The sequence below is a fragment of the Ambystoma mexicanum genome, chromosome 11 (genome assembly GCF_040938575.1).
Source record: "Ambystoma mexicanum isolate Mex_15411 chromosome 11, UKY_AmexF1_1, whole genome shotgun sequence".
In the NCBI taxonomy this organism is placed as follows: Eukaryota; Metazoa; Chordata; class Amphibia; order Caudata; family Ambystomatidae; genus Ambystoma; species Ambystoma mexicanum.
In genome coordinates this window covers 94,713,771-94,730,262 of record NC_090934.1, presented here as the reverse complement: position 1 = coordinate 94,730,262, position 16,492 = coordinate 94,713,771, and the positions used below count along the sequence as shown (strand labels likewise).

The following is a 16,492-nucleotide window of genomic DNA, read 5'->3' as shown; positions in this document are numbered from 1 at the left end:
CTTATATATTCGTCCTCTGAGGCCGATCACCGGAAACATGTCAGGGCAGTTCTTGAGAGGCTTCGCCAACATAAACTCTTTGCCAAGTTTGAGAAGTGCGTTTTCCATGTCACCGAGGTCGAATTTCTGGGATTCATTCTGTCACCAAATGGAGTCCACATGGATTCAAGAAAGGTAGACGCTATCATTAAGTGGCCATCACCAACGTCGGTGAAAGGAGTCCAAAGCATGTTGGGTTTCGCCAATTTCTACCGTAGATTCATTCCAGAATTCTCCCGAATAGTCCAGCCCATTACTGCCCTTCTAAGGAAAAACAAACGCTTTGTGTGGTCTACCGAGGCAGAGCAAGCCTTCCAAGAGTTAAAAGCCAAGTTTATCTCCGCTCCTGTTTTGAGACATCCCCGCCCAGAGCTTCCTTACATTGTAGAAACCGACGCCTCCAGTCTTGCGATGGGTGCAGTCCTATCGCAAAGAGATCCAGAAACAAACCAGTTACACCCCGTGGCATTTTGGTCCCGCAAATTCTCGGCTCCTGAAATCAACTACACCATTACCGATAAGGAACTTCTGGCTATTAAGTCCGCCTTCAAGGCCTGGCGACACTATCTTCTGGGGGCCAGACACACATTCACAGTGATTACAGACCACCGCAACTTACAATACCTAAAGACAGCTAAAGCTCAATCCTCCAGACAACTCCGCTGGGCACTATTTTTTGCCGAGTTTGACTTCGTCATTACCTACCGACCAGGCAACAAGAACGGTAAAGCTGATACCCTTTCCCGGATGGGAGTGGAAGAGCACATGGTCAATCCTGAACCCGTACCTATCATTCCCGAACAAAGAATCCTGGGTCTAATCGGCACACAATCCATCGAAGAAGTTGAAGCCAAAGTTAAACAACTTATAACTCCAGCAGACATACAGAATTGGCATCTTCAGGGAAAAGATTTCATGGTGAAGAACGACCTATTGTACTTCCAAGAACGGTTATATCTACCATGTGCTAGTTTACAGAATCAAGTCATCTCTTGTTATCACGACTCCCTAATGGAGGGACACCCCGGTATGGCCAAGACCTCGGAAAAGATCAAGCATCACTTCTGGTGGCCGTCTTGGAGAAAGGATATCAGAGACTTTGTAATGTCCTGTGGAGTGTGCGCTCAAAATAAAAGTCAAAAGGAGAAACCAGCAGGCCTTTTACGCCCAATTGACATCCCACCTCGTCCCTGGCATACTCTCTCCATGGATTTCATCACCGACTTACCTTCATGTTCCGGATATAATACGATCTTAGTAATCGTGGACCTATTCTCCAAGATGGCGCACTTCATCCCACTGAAAGGTCTACCGTCAGCAGCAATCCTGGCCCGGGAGTTTCTCGAAAACATCGTTCGGTTGCACGGCTTTCCTTCAGTTTTAATCTCGGATAGAGGAAGTCAATTTGTCTCCCACTTTTGGCAGAGTTGCTGTCGGTTGGCTCAAATTGATGTAAGGCTTTCAACCAGTCACCACCCCCAAACCGACGGACAGACCGAGAGGACCAATCAAACTTTGGAACAGTACTTACGCTGCATGCTGCAACAAACAGAAAGAACTTGGAAGGACATCCTTTGGATAGCCGAGTATGCTTACAATAATTCAGTCCACTCTGGAACTGGAAAAACCCTGTTTTTTCTTTTATATGGTAGCCATCCTCGAACCTCTAATCTGGATCCACCTCAGGATCTAGGGACACCAGCAGTAGACCACCTGCATTCTGCAATCACCCAAGCCTTTAAGGAAGCCACTTCTCATCTGCAAAGGGCTAAGGAACAATACAAGAAAGGAGCAGACCAACATCGGAAGGAGGCCCCTCAATATCAAGTAGGAGATCAAGTCTGGTTATCCACCAAACATTTACCCCTAAAAGGACCGCGCACCTTCAACCCAAGATACTTGGGACCCTACTCAATCACTACCATAATAAACCCAGTGGCAGTCAAGTTGGACTTACCCCCTCATATGAAAATGCACCCAGTCTTCCATGTCTCGCTACTAAAACCTGTGCAGCCAGAGACCCGATTGACTAAATCTCCAGAACCTATCCTAGTTGATGGAGAACTCGAGTTTGAAATCAAAAACATCTTAGATTCCAAAATCTCCAAATCAAAGCTATACTACCTGATTGACTGGAAAGGTTATGGCCCCCAGGAAAGGTCTTGGGAACCTGCAGAACATGTCCACGCACCTCTTTTAGTCAAGAAATTTCATCGAACATTTCCTAACAAACCAAGACCCCCGGAGAAGTCAAGCTTGGGAGGGGCCTTGAGGGGGTGTGCTGTCATGATCCCTGCTTCCAAGCAGTCAGGACTTGCCTCACATCCTTGGAAGCAGGCCCATAACCTTGATCCTGGGTACCAGCCAGTCCCTATCGGGACCTTTTGGACCTTGTCCTGGCACCAGTGGCACCAGGCTCATAAAGATGACCGGTCCCGGCGCTGGAAGCGCCGGGCTCATAATGCTTAAGAGTGCTTGGGTGGACCTACCTGCAGCAGACCATGCTGCTTACTTACCAGCTCGATGGTCTTCTGATCCTTCTCTGCCTGGAACTACTTTTCCTGTCTGGATGGGGCAGGAGCCACTCCCTGGAATCAGAACACAGGAACTCTTTTCTTACCTGGGCGAGGCTGTGGAAGAAGATGCCTAAGCACTACAGAAGGCTATTTAAACCACACCCGATTGATGAAACGTGCTTCGCGTTATTCTGCATCTGCAGCAGGACGCTCACCGTGTCAGCTCCAGTATTCCTGAGATTCTTCAGCTCCAGTTCCTGTGAAAACGAATTCCTTACCTGCTAGAGATCCGATCCTCAGCTGCACCTGCCAAGACAAAACAACAGGTTAGCAGAATTCAATTCGAGAGCAGCGCTCTTACTTACCAAATACAGCGGCATCTTCCAAAGCCTTCCGCCGCTTTCTTCGGCTCCCCATCGATATCTGCAAAGAAAAGGACTTGATTAAGCATTGCATTCTTGAATTGCTTACCTGCGCTCCGCACGTTCTGAACTTCAAGAAGCGCTGCATGCCGGCATCTGCAAAACAAAGGGAGACATTTTAAGGCGCATTCTAAACCAGCCATAAACTTTCTACTTACGCGCTCGCACGTTCGCCGGCATCCATCTAGCAACGCTCTCTGCATCCACGATCTGCAAGGACAAAAGAGACATTAAGGCGTGCTTTTGAAACAAACAGCAGTCATTTTACTTACGTGCACCGCGCTTCATCTTCTTCGTACATACGCGCTTGCACGATCCTGGGCACTTATTCATCAGCGTCCATTGCACCTAAACCTGCAGGACAAAGAGAGACATTAGAAAGGGTGACAGCAACCGGTCATCTTTCCTACTCACCTGCTCGCCGCATCATTCCTCTACAATTTCAATCTTGACACCCTGAGACTGAGCAATGGACTAAATTAAGGGTGCTCCAATAACTATCAAGAAACCGCTCGTGCGATAAACGGCGGTATCTTCCAACATCAACCTCTGCAATCAAGAGGATTGTCAGTGAACCAGTGAAGTAACTGGTACTTGCGCCCCTGCAAAGACGCAGGATGGAGAGCCCGGCCTTAATATATCTAAGGTGAGCAAGCCACGCCCTTGGTTCGAATAAGAGGACTGTGGAAGGAGAAGTTCAGTCAATCCAGTTCCTAAATCCTTGTTCTTCTGTCTGCAGACACCTCACTCTACACGTCCGGTACATCGTGAGAAGGGGACCAGCCCTAGGAGAAGGCCGAGATCTACGAGTCACACTAGAAGACACGGCGACAGCTCAGTCCAGCCCAGCGCCTCTGTGGAAATCAGGTGAGCGTTACAGAGACTTTGTCTTATGGTTGGACTGATGAGAGATGATGAACTAATTGGGTAAGCGGGGAGTAATCTGACATGACTCAAGCACCTGGGTTTCGCTTTGCTTACGTGCTGCTAACAAGTCGAAAGTCCAAGGCTGGGTGAGAATGGCAACCAATCAGAGAGTTTATGTGGCAATGTGCTATACAATGTTCTAAAAACCAATCCATTGCCATTTGCTCTGTTATAATCAGTATTATACTTATTTAGTGGTAGATCAAGGCGTGTCCTACAGATAAGGGTCAGCCAATGAAGTACTAACCCATATGCATGCATAGGTCCGTATGTTCCACTAACCAACCATTCTCTTCAATAGTTTTTGTATTTTGCCACCTAGGATAACGTCATGAATTATGCATATTAGGGTATATAACCGTTGTACAATCAAGTGTGTTTGTGAGTGTGCGAGCATCTGTCCGTTGTTTGTCAGTACGCCCTGCTTTATTGAATTGAGAATAAAGTAGTATTTTGTCATATTTTTTGAGTCTGTCTTGTTATTTGGTCTGAGATCTTTATTGGTAATTCCATCTAGCACAAGAGACGCTTCAATGTGCAAGAGCACACTGTCATACCACATTCTATTGAAAAGGGTTTAGTTAAATTTAGTTTAGTGAAAATGTGTTTTAATGTTAAAAAATGCATTTGATGGGTTTTTTTTAAGATGCTTTTTTTGTCGATGGTATGGTTGTCGATGGTTTGTCTGTCGATGGAATCACTAGGAACCGAAAAATCCACTGCCATCAACACCTTCTTCATCAAAACAATCTCAAGATTCGGCAGCACATAGACACCAGATCTACATCCACAGACCCACCTCACGTCCCTGCCCGTGAAATCTCCACACCCTGGACAACATTCAAGACACTCTCTGCAGAGGACCTAGTAGAAACACTGGCCGCCCTCACGGCCCCATTGGATACAGACGACATCCTCCCAGCATCCATCCTCAAGACTCTCCCCGCAAAAGCACTCCTTCCCTACCTGGAGATCATAAACAGCTTCCTAACTCAAGGCACCTTCCCATCAACCCTAAAGACAGAACAAATCCTCCCTCTACTAAAGATACCCACTCTGGATTTCAACAACCTAGGTAACTATTGCCCCATCACCCATCTTTCCTTCCTAGGTAAGATCATCCAGAAAGCGGTATCCACACAACCACAACAACACATCAACACCAACAATCTTCTCCAAACCTACCGATCTGGTTTCAGACCCAGATGTAGCATGGAGGCGGCAACCATACAGGTGGTTGATGACGCTGTCAGCATCCTGGATGACGGCCACCCCTGCCTCCTGGTTCTACTCGACTCACAGCCACCTTTGACACAGTAGACCTCCAGGTGCTGCTCATGGACTCCCTACATCGACACATGGGAATCAGCGACCTTGTCCTATGCTGGTTCAAGTCCTACCTCTCCGACCGCTAGCAGTTTGTTCATGTAGACACCTCTAGATCGCTAGTATACCCATCACATGTGATGTCCTGCAGGGTTCCATCCTCTCCCCAGTGATCTTCAATCTATTCATGGAGCTGCTGGGAGCCCTCCTTGCCACACACAACAACCACATTTATCAATACGCCAACAACACACAGCTACACCTCAAGATCGACACCATCAAGGACATCCAGAGGCTCAAAACCTGCCTCTCACTGATCCAGTCTTGGATGTCCAGTGAATACTTAAACCTCAAGCCCTCCAAGTCCGAATTCCTACTCCTCATCAACAACACTGAACACCCAGACATACAGACCTGGCTATCACCCATGAACCCTGAGAGCTTCACACTGAGCTCACCTCTTGTGCCAAGTACCTCGGGTTATACATCGGCAAACACATCTCCTTCAAGACATACATAGCCACAAGAGGAACAAAACAAAGTTGTCCGCTGTCCCCACTTCAGTACGCAATCTTTTTAGAACCCCTACTTCTGAGCATTAGAGCATCCACGCACATCAAAGAGATAGACATGGCAGGATTGCAACATAAGGCGATAGTATACGCAGATGATAGGTTAATTGCACTAGAAGATCCGGGAAAAACTCTGGTGGAGGTTGTGAGGGCGCTGGAAGACTTTGGGGCCATTTCCAGCCTAAAAATTAATAGGAGCAAATCAGAAATCTTAATACTGGCGGGTGACCGGGACGAACTAGAGAGGGAAGCTAATGCATTGGACATTAGAATAGCAGAGGATGGCATCAAATACCTGGGAATTACATTAATGGGTATAACGGGTAGGGTGGGGCAGCTTTATGAGCAGAACTATCCGCACCTGCTCGCAAGCATCTACAGAGACCTGGAGAGATGGAACCCTCTGAAGACATCTTGGTGGGGTAGAATCCAATCGGTCAAGATGACCATCCTCCCTAAGCTTCTATACTACTTTCAGGCTCTTCCGGTGGGGGTCCCCAGAACCTTTTTCAATACATTAGCGAAGGTAATCTCATCCTTTGTATAGAAGGGGAAAACCCCAAGACTAGCCAGAGCGACACTTACAGCACCAATAAAGGAAGGCGGACTTGCGCTTCCCCATTTCCAGAAATACTTCCATGCAGCGCAGCTAAAGGTACTCCGGGAATGACTGGGAGAAGACCCGCAACCTATATGGGCAAAACAAGATAGGGCGGTAGCAAGAACCCCGCTGGTGGAACTGCTCTGGAAGCAGAAACAGCACAGGCACCCCAATATGGGGATTAGCGAAATTATCAGGACAACAATGGAAGCCTGGGACAGCCAAACACGGAAAGGTATAATGACCACCACCCTGGGCCCGTTCACCCCCCTATGGCGGAACCCGCAGTTCCCACCGGGAATGGAGCAGGGGGCTTACGAAAGTTGGGAGGAGGGAGGAAAAACAAAACTGAGAGAAATGTTCATAGATTCTGAAATTAGACCTTACGAATCTTGTTGCCCTCGCTCAGTACACACCAAGTGAGATAAATACAGATATGAGCAACTTAAACATTGGCTAAAATCCCCAGAAATAACTAATGCAGCAACGAGGACCTTTACTCAGTTTGAGAAATACGTGATATCCAACTCAGGGGCAAATGGTTGGTTCTCGACCTTATACTCCTTCAGAAACTCACAAGAAGAAGAAGTTAAATGGATTTGCATGATTAAATGGAGTAAAACATTGGGGGAGGAACCAACAAGAGAGCAATGTGTGGACTTATGGACACTGATCCCCAAGATGACTAGATCTGCCCAGACAAGAGAAATGTGGATCAAAATTGTTACACAGTGGCACTACACCCCTGAAAAGCTACGCTCAATGTTCCCCAAAACGTCCGACAGATGCTGGAGGGGCTGTGGAGAGGTGGGAACATGGAGGCACATCTGGTGGAACTGTAAAGAGATTGGGCCTCATTACGACCCAGGCGTTAAGGGTTAACGCCGTCGTTAACCCTTAACGCCTATTCTGATTTTAACGGCTGCTCTTAGCAGCCGTTAAAATCCATGGCGCTAACCTGCCATGATGCTAATTACGCCACCGTAATTTACGGTGGCGTAATTAGCGCCTTCCCCACTCCCATTATGCCCTATGGGGCAAAAATGGGAATGGGGAAGGGAAAATGGGAAATGGGGATTTACCGCCCCACTCACCTTGGAATGGGGCGGTAAATCCGCCATCCACCATGGTGTAAACTTAGTTTACACCATGGTGGTAATGATGGCGCAATTAGCGCCTGGGTCGTAATGACCCCCATAGTCCCGTTCTGGGAGGAAGTGAAGGGGGAAATGTGGAAAATGTTTCGAAATGTGGAACACCTGGGAGATGGAGTGTGGATGTGTGGGATCAGGGACGAAAGGGCGAGGAAATACAATAAAGCCCAATGGAGAAGCTTCATGGGATTACTCATAGCGGCTTGGTCAACATGAGCCCAAAGCTGGAAAAAGAAAGACACCCCACTGACATTCACGTGGCTACAAAAAGTATGGGCACAATTGGCGATGGAAAAAGTCACCCATACAATCCAAGGAACTAGGGACAGGTTTGCAAAAGAATGGGGAGGGGTCCTAGAGTATCTCCAATCGGACTTTATGGAACAATGGTGCCCACACAACATTAAAGTAACGGACATCTTCAATGCATAATGTAACCCTGTAAAGACGTGCCTGCGTTCCCCGAAGGGTGAGAGGGGGGAGTTGAGGGGGGGCGGGTAACTAGGCCATCACGCCCCTGCCCCCCTGACTCACTAGCCACCGTCTTCCCCTCTATTCCCCGACAGCCTGTACAGCTGTACCCCTCTTCTATGCCTCTATGCGTCCTACCCCTGTATATCTGTTCTGTTGTTACCTCTGAAAAATGTTCTGATATGCATCTTTTTCGTTGTGTAGCTCTGTAAATCGCCTGTACCTTCTCTGTTCCTTCTCGGAGCTAGGTCTGTTCTCAAGAAATACAATAATAATAATAATAATAATAATAATAATAATAATAATAATACAAGCAAGGAAATGGCTCTTGAATCCCAGAAGCATAAGAAACATCGAAAAAGACATATAAATACCAAATGTGCGTTAGAATGTGTATTAACATACAAAATGTATATTGAAATCCAGCAAAATGTGTAAGACAATATCAAATGCAGATCACAACGAAACAATGTTCTTCCTAATAGAAACCAATTATATTTCCTGTGTCACTGCACTTATCTATGGGTTCCATTCATTACCATTGACTGAAGAATCCTTCTCGATCATTTTGCCGCCTTGTTAGGGTTTGATGAGGGGATCCTTCTCGATCATTTCACCCACGTGTTTGGGTTTGCGGGTCAAGCATCAAGCTGGGTTTGGTCTCCTTGGCAGGGAGGGTACAGTGAGTGGGAATAGAGGGTGCCGGTTGTGGGAAACGGATATAACATGAGGTGTCCCCGAAGGGTGTGCTGCTACCCCCTTCTCTTCAATGCTTTCCTCATCTCTTGGCAGGGTTGATTGAAGGATTTGGCATAAGGTTTCACCAATGGCATCCAGTCTCTAATACATCTTGGTCAAAGTACAGAAGACTATTCAAGGGAGGGAGACTGCATGGTGCGTATCCAGTCTTGAATGGGGGCCAATTGACTGTTCCTCAAAGTGGGGAGGTTTTAGCTGCTAGTTTCAACATGTGGGTCTGTGCATGGCCTTCCCGCCTGCACTGGGCCAGACATTCTTGGTCCTTCACAGATTCCAGAGCTGGTGGCTCTAAACTTGGATGTCCTTTTGAATTCTCTGTTTGTTTTTCAAATAATACATCATTTTACAAAAACCTGATTTAAATGTGATTTATTTAATAAATAGCCTCAGCACGATACAGTTAGCATTTTCCCCGTTGTATTATGTAGTGACCTTGTGCCAAGGTCACAGTTCCTGCCCAGCACATTTAACCCTCACATTAAGGATATTGAAGAATTTTGAGATTTCTACTCTGAAACATTTGTTGTGCACCAACATCCTTTTTCCCCCATTGTTGAAGGCAGCAGACTGTTCCACTCTGTTCCACTCTCTAGAGCCTGCAAGCATCTTCAATGGCTTCATTGAGGCCATCAGCAACCCAAAACTCCTACTTGGATGCATAGGCCATTTTCTGGGAGAAGAAATGGGCAGCGTAGAGAGTGTGGCCCATGGGTTCTCACAAAAAACAAAACAAAGATGGCCGCCAGTGAAATGATGAGTGCTCCCTGTGGACAATTCCCATGGTGGCAAAGGAGCTGGCAGGAGAGAGGATGGCAGTTCAGGGGTCAGAAGAGATGATGGCAGTTTAGGTCCAGTACCCAAGGCAAGTAGGTGAAGTTATTAACCATGGCGGAGGAGGTGGCGGATGTAAAGTGCAAAGGCCTGGGGGCTTGGACTACTAGGTAATACCTGCAATCCGAGCAACCCGATTGGTTGGTCGCCAGCACCAAGGTGTTAATATACAACAGTTGATCATCACCTTTTCGTCGCTTCGTGGCCGATCATTCCAATTCCCTAATGGGAACCAGAAATGAAAAATCTTCATGCCCTGATGACTAATTTTTCACAATACAGGCCCGCTCTCTACTATGACCTTGTCACTTCTTGTTCTCACGCCTTAAATTTTAATTCCATCCACTCTAATATATTCCTACTCATACAATTGCTTGATTCTTATGTCTCTGAATGTTTCGTTTTTAGATGAAACGCATAATGATGGAAGAACATGTTTAAAGGAAGTATACATACAAAAAGTCCATCAAAACAGAAACTGAATATAAAAATAGAATATGTACATTGAGGCATGGAATGATGGTCAAAACACAAAAGCATGAAAATGTGAATGGGCACGAGAAAGCATGCTAAAATACAAAACCAATGTCAAAAGACAAAAGTACATCAAAGCACTAAAGGAACAACAAAATACAAAACATGCGTGTCAAATACAAAATAAACACCAATACGCCATTTTTTTTTCAATGGAAAGACTACAAGATAATGCATATATAGCTGACAACACACATCCATCCTAACATAAGCCTTAAGCCCTGCCTCTCTCCCTCCCTGTGTCTGCAAACTCCTTTCCCGCTTTCTGTCCCTCTTCCTTCATTCTTACCTCCTGCTCATGCCGGTCTCCCCAGCAAGTCTCGAGGCACAGTACACCTCGGGCAAGGATTTGGTGCTTTCAAACTACTGTGCTGGTCATTCGCCGAAGCACAAAGCAGAGCAAGATAACATAAAAAAAATTAGCAGCAAGATTTTCAGTTGAACAACAGAGTATTGCATAACTAGGTAAAAGCGAGCAAATTAACAATTGTTTTTTTAGAGTAGAACAATCGGTTGACCTACAGTAAGCCACTTATCCCAATGTTGGGTGTGGATATTTCAAAAAGACCCTTTGATGCAAAGTATTCCTCGGAGGTGGACCAGACTCCACCTCTGTGTCGCAAGACAGCCCTCCGTAACGTGTATTTTTTGTTGCGCCTCTCCACTCCCTGGTCCTAAACGGTGGTATATTCTGGTGGGATAAACAGCCACAGGTTCTGTTTCCTAGCCAACATGATTACCCTCTTCAGCCACTTTATTTCTGTGGGCAACATGTAGACCAGGCCTTCAATGTACAAATTGATAATTAAAATAAAAAATCATCAAAATAGAAGACAGACCTCCAAGAGTCAACGCCACACACAACAAAGCAGTACTTCTTGAGTTAATTGATGAAATCACCAGTTTTCCCGTCCACCCTCTAACTTTCTGGGATTTTGTTTTTGACCAGCAGGTGAAAAGAAAATTGTAGGGAATCCCCTGACGTCATACAGCGAAGGCACATCGTTGGGTGTGGCACCCATCTTGGCAATAACAATATTTGGATTCGAAGAAACCTTTTCTCCCAGCTCCTTGTACTTGGGTTCCAGTTTCTTGCAGTGTCCACACCAGGGAGCCTAGAATTCAATCAAAACACTTTTGCTATCATCGTTTACAATTTCATCAAAATTCTCAGCGCCAACCACCTTGAAAGGACCATCATTACTCTCTGGGACGGGTTCAGATTTCTTCTTACCAAAGCTTTGACATCACCAGAGAATTCCTCGTGCATGACAAATTTCTCGCCTTTCGCAGTTTTGGTCCCAACCTCAGGGAGCTCGCCACTGCTGCCGTCCAAACCAAACCCCAAAACTTCATGACCAAACGATTTACGACTAGCAACAGCAAAATGTTGCTGATGTCCATTGTCTAGAAATGCCTTCGCAACCAGCATCACTCTGTTCTGCCATTAGTTGGACCCCATGGTGTTCTTCTCATAGTCTACATCGTAATAGGCAACCAGCAGGTCCTTCCCTTGGGTGAGTTCCTTATGATCTTGCGTCATATGAGGGCAAATACCAAAGATGTTATCCTGGAGGAATTCCTTGATCTTATTGCTGCTTATTTTGTCTTCTGTGTAGGAGACAGTTTTATCCTCAAATGTATTAGCTAGGTGTTGAGGCTGGAATAAGACCGCAGTTGCCTTGCCATATTTCTCTACAAGCGGCTCCTCATCCGAATGAGCCAAGCGGTAGTATTCCTGTCGAGAGTTTGCTGCTTTCAGGTACTCTGAATGTTCTTTACTATACAATTCTTTAAAGGAAGCACCAAACCCACCAAATAGCCAGGAAGATGAAAAGCCCAAGAAGAAAAAGAAGGAAGTGTTGTAAAGACGCAAGTAACCAAAGCACTATTTTTATTAAAGTGAATGTGTTGGGGGACACCTTAGCTGGTAGGGACACCTATGGAAAGGTTTATAGTCTTTGCATCCAAAACTTTCAAACGAAAGTAAAATGCATCGAAGGTTTTCCAACAATTATTTTTCCATCTAATGCATTTCTTTTTTGGGGGGAGCCCCCCAAACCTGCGTTTTTTACCCTTAAAAACCAACCCTAAACAAAATCAACCCTATACCCCACACATATATGCATTTGATGGAAAAAGGTTTGTTGGAAAACTTTAGATGGAAAAGGTTTTGTTGGAAACATTTTCGATGGAAAGACTGGATGCCCTATGGAAATGTGAAATCCTGGGAGGGGAGTGCCCCCCCACATCTGGCGTAAGAGTCAAGACTCGCCCAGTGTAATTAAACAGGTCTCATTTTAGGTTGTGTATACGTTTTCTTACATGCACTGTTTCCGAGATTATTCCCGGACCAGAACCAGTCTGTTTTTGGCAGGGGGAGGGTGTGTAAATCCTTTAACGGGCAAAGAGGGTGGGGGGGGGACAAGTAGGGTGATAATGATTTTTCTTTTTGTACGTTTGGAACAATCCAACAATAAATACAACCCACGTTTAAACCAAAAAATAAAAACAAAGCAGTGCTTTAGCAAAATTAAGAAATGAGGCTGGTTGTCCTTCTCAAGTGGGCATGGACTTGCGAGACAAAATTTGGACCCTCAAATAGATACCGCATAAACTGTGGGTGTGTGCTTCATGCAAGCTTCATGAGTTTTTCATGAGACTGCCTGGCAAATGGCTTGGTCTAGCGCAGAGGAAAGGATTTGAAGAGAACCCGAGCCCACATGACCTCGAGCGAGTCTCCTCGATTGACGATCAATTTCCACCCAGGTCCCACAGTACTCTGCCTCCCAGAGTAACAGATATAACCATCCCAGATGTGTCTGAAATCCACGCAGCTCTGCTCAAACGCGGCTCCAGCAAATGCAGACACCCCCACATCTGCTTGAAATGAACATAATCAGCAACAAATCTCAATACATGTATTCAGTTACCTTCAAATGCCTCTGGAACGCTGACCGTTCGACTTAAGACTTGACAAAATAAATAATAAGCTTGAAAATGAGACGAATCCTTTTCATTAGATTTAGAATTTGCACATACGCATTCTTTCATTAATAAATTAGGGAGCGACACACAACAGCCTGTCGACTTTCCTCAACTTGGACATTCTGGCATCATATGCTGCTTACTGAAGCGGGTGAGGGTGGGGGTTCAGGGACAGAGGGAAGGAAGCTTGGCCATCAGATGCCTGATACTAAGAACCATTTGACGGTTCATAACAAGCTCTGCCTGACATCTGATATTAAGAGCCGTCTGACGTCTGATATGAAGCCCTGTCTAGTGTCTGGCTTTAAGGACTGACTGACATCTGATATAAAGCATAGATTGTTGTCTGTGTCTGACATCAGATACTAAGTGGCATGTGATATCTGATATTAAGGGTTATCTGGTGTCTGATAAGAAGCACCATATGCAATCTGATATATACAGGCCTGTATAAAATCTTATATGAAGCCCTGTCTGACAGCTGATATCAAGAGCTATCAGAGTCTGACTGTGCATATTAAGGGTCATCTGGCATCTGATATTAATCCCTGTCTGACTGCTGATATTAAGTGTCATCTGGGATCTGATATTAAGCACTGTCTGACTGCTGATATTAAGTGTCATCTGGCATCTGATATTAAGCACTGTCTGACTGCCGATATTAAGGGTCACCTGGCATCTGATATTAAGCACTGTCTGACTTCTGATATTAAGGGTCATCTGGCATCTGATATTAAGTGCTGTCTGACTGCTGATAATAAGGGTTATATGGCATATGATATTAAGCACTGTCTGCTGATAGTAAGGGTCATCTGGCATCTGATATTAAGCACTGTCTGACTGCTGATAAGAAGGGTAATCTGGCATCTGATATTAAGCACTGTCTGACTGCTGATAATAAAGGTCATCTGGCATCTGATATTAAGCACTGTCTGACTGCTGATGATATGGTACATCTGGCATCTGATATTAAGCACTGCCTGACTGCCGATATTAAGGGCCATCTGGCATCTGATATTAAGGAATGTCTGACTGCCGATATTAAGGGTCACCTGGCATCTGATATTAAGCTCTGTCTGACTGCTGATATTAAGGGTCATCTGGCATCTGATATTAAGCACTGTCTGACTGCTGAAAATAAGGGTAATCTGGCATCTGATATTAAGCACGGTCTGCTGATAATAAGGGTCCTCTAGCATCTGATATTAAGCACTGTCTGACTGACAATATTAAGGGTCATCTGGCATCTGATATTAAACACTGTCTGACTGCCGATATTAAGGGTCACCTGGCATCTGATATTAAGCACTGTCTGACAGCTGATATTAAGGGTCATCTGGCATCTGATATTAAGCACTGTCTGACTGCTGATAATAAGGGTCATCTGATATATGATATTAAGCACTGTCTGCTGATAGTAAGGGTCATCTGGCATCTGATATTAAGCACTGTCTGACTGCTGATAATAAGGGTCATCTGGCATCTGATATTAAGCACTGTCTGACTGCTGATAATAAGGGTAATCTGGCATCTGATATTAAGCACTGTCTGACTGCTGATAATAAGGGTCATCTGGCATCTGATATTAAGCACTGTCTGACTGCCGATATTAAGGGTCACCTGGCATCTGATATTAAGCACTGTCTGACTGCTTATATTAAGGGTCATCTGGCATCTGATATTAAGCACTGTCTGACTGCAGATAATAAGGGTCATCTGGCATATGATATTAAGCACTATCTGCTGATAGTAAGGGTCATCTGGCATCTGATATTAAGCACTGTCTGACTGCTGATAATAAGGGTAATCTGGCATCTGATATTAAGCACTGTCTGACTGTTGATAATAAGGGTCATCTGGCATCTGATATTAAGCACTGTCTGACTGCTGATATTAAGTGTCATACGGCATCTGATATTAAGCACTGTCTGACTGCTGACATTAAGGGTCCTCTAGCATCTGATATTAAGCACTGTCTGACTGCTGATATTAAGGGTCATCTGGCATCTGATATTAAGCACTGTTTGACTGCCGATATTAAGGGTCACCTGGCATCTGATATTAAGCACTGTCTGGCTGTCAATATTAAGGATCACCTGGCATCTGATATTAAGCACTGTCTGACTGCTGATATTAAGGGTCATCTGGCATCTGATATTAAGCACTGTCTGACTGCTGATAATAAGGGTCATCTGGCATATGATATTAAGCACTATCTGCTGATAGTAAGGGTCATCTGGCATCTGATATTAAGCACTGTCTGACTGCTGATAATAAGGGTAATCTGGCATCTGATATTAAGCACTGTCTGACTGTTGATAATAAGGGTCATCTGGCATCTGATATTAAGCACTGTCTGACTGCTGATATTAAGTGTCATCCGGCATCTGATATTAAGCACTGTCTGACTGCTGACATTAAGGGTCCTCTAGCATCTGATATTAAGCACTGTCTGATTGCTGATATTAAGGGTCCTCTGGCATCTGATATTAAGCACTGTTTGACTGCCGATATTAAGGGTCACCTGGCATCTGATATTAAGCACTGTCTGGCTGCCAATATTAAGGGTCACCTGGCATCTGATATTAAGCACTGTCTGACTGCTGATATTAAGGGTCATCTGGCATCTGATATTAAGCACTGTCTGACTGCTGATGTTAAGGGTCATCTGGCATCTGATATTAAGCACTGTCTGACTGCCGATATTAAGGGTTAAGGAGGAAATTGAGAGACAACTAGCAGATACAGGAACGTATATCGAAATCAACTCCGACTCTACCAACCAGGTTATGACACTAATAGAAGAAACCCTCGAGGAAGCTGAAGAAATGGGCAAGATCTCGGAGAAAACTCATAAGTTTCTTAACAACAAACATCCAATTATGCCAGTACTATATATACTGCCCAAAATCCACAAAAGATTTTTAAAACCACCAGGCGACCAATCATTGCAGCGACAAACAGCATTCTGGAACCCCCTAGCTCAATATTTGGATCGGATACTGCAACCGTTGATCCAGAATACAGAAACGTATCTGAAGGATACAACACATTTCTTACAAAAATTACGAGATGTAGATTTTATGGAAGGCCGTGACATCCTCTTCACCATGGATGTTACATCCCTCTACACGAATATCACCCACGAAACTGGACTAGAGGCGGTGGAGTGGATTCTCCTGAGAACAGCAGATTGTAAGGCAGACCGAATATTTGTACTGACTTTATTAAAATTGGTTCTTATGAACAATTTTTTCAAATTTGGAGAACGCTACTTCTTACAGGTATCAGGAACTAGCATGGGAGCAGCTATGGCACCATGCTACGCTAATATATTCATGTTCTACCTAGA

General features: G+C 44.9%; 1 pseudogene; it reads right to left on the bottom strand.

The window, feature by feature from the left end:
• Positions 1 to 10,957: 10,957 nt before the first annotated feature.
• LOC138504932 (protein disulfide-isomerase A3 pseudogene) lies at positions 10,958 to 15,808 on the bottom strand (annotated as a pseudogene).
• Positions 15,809 to 16,492: the final 684 nt, after the last annotated feature.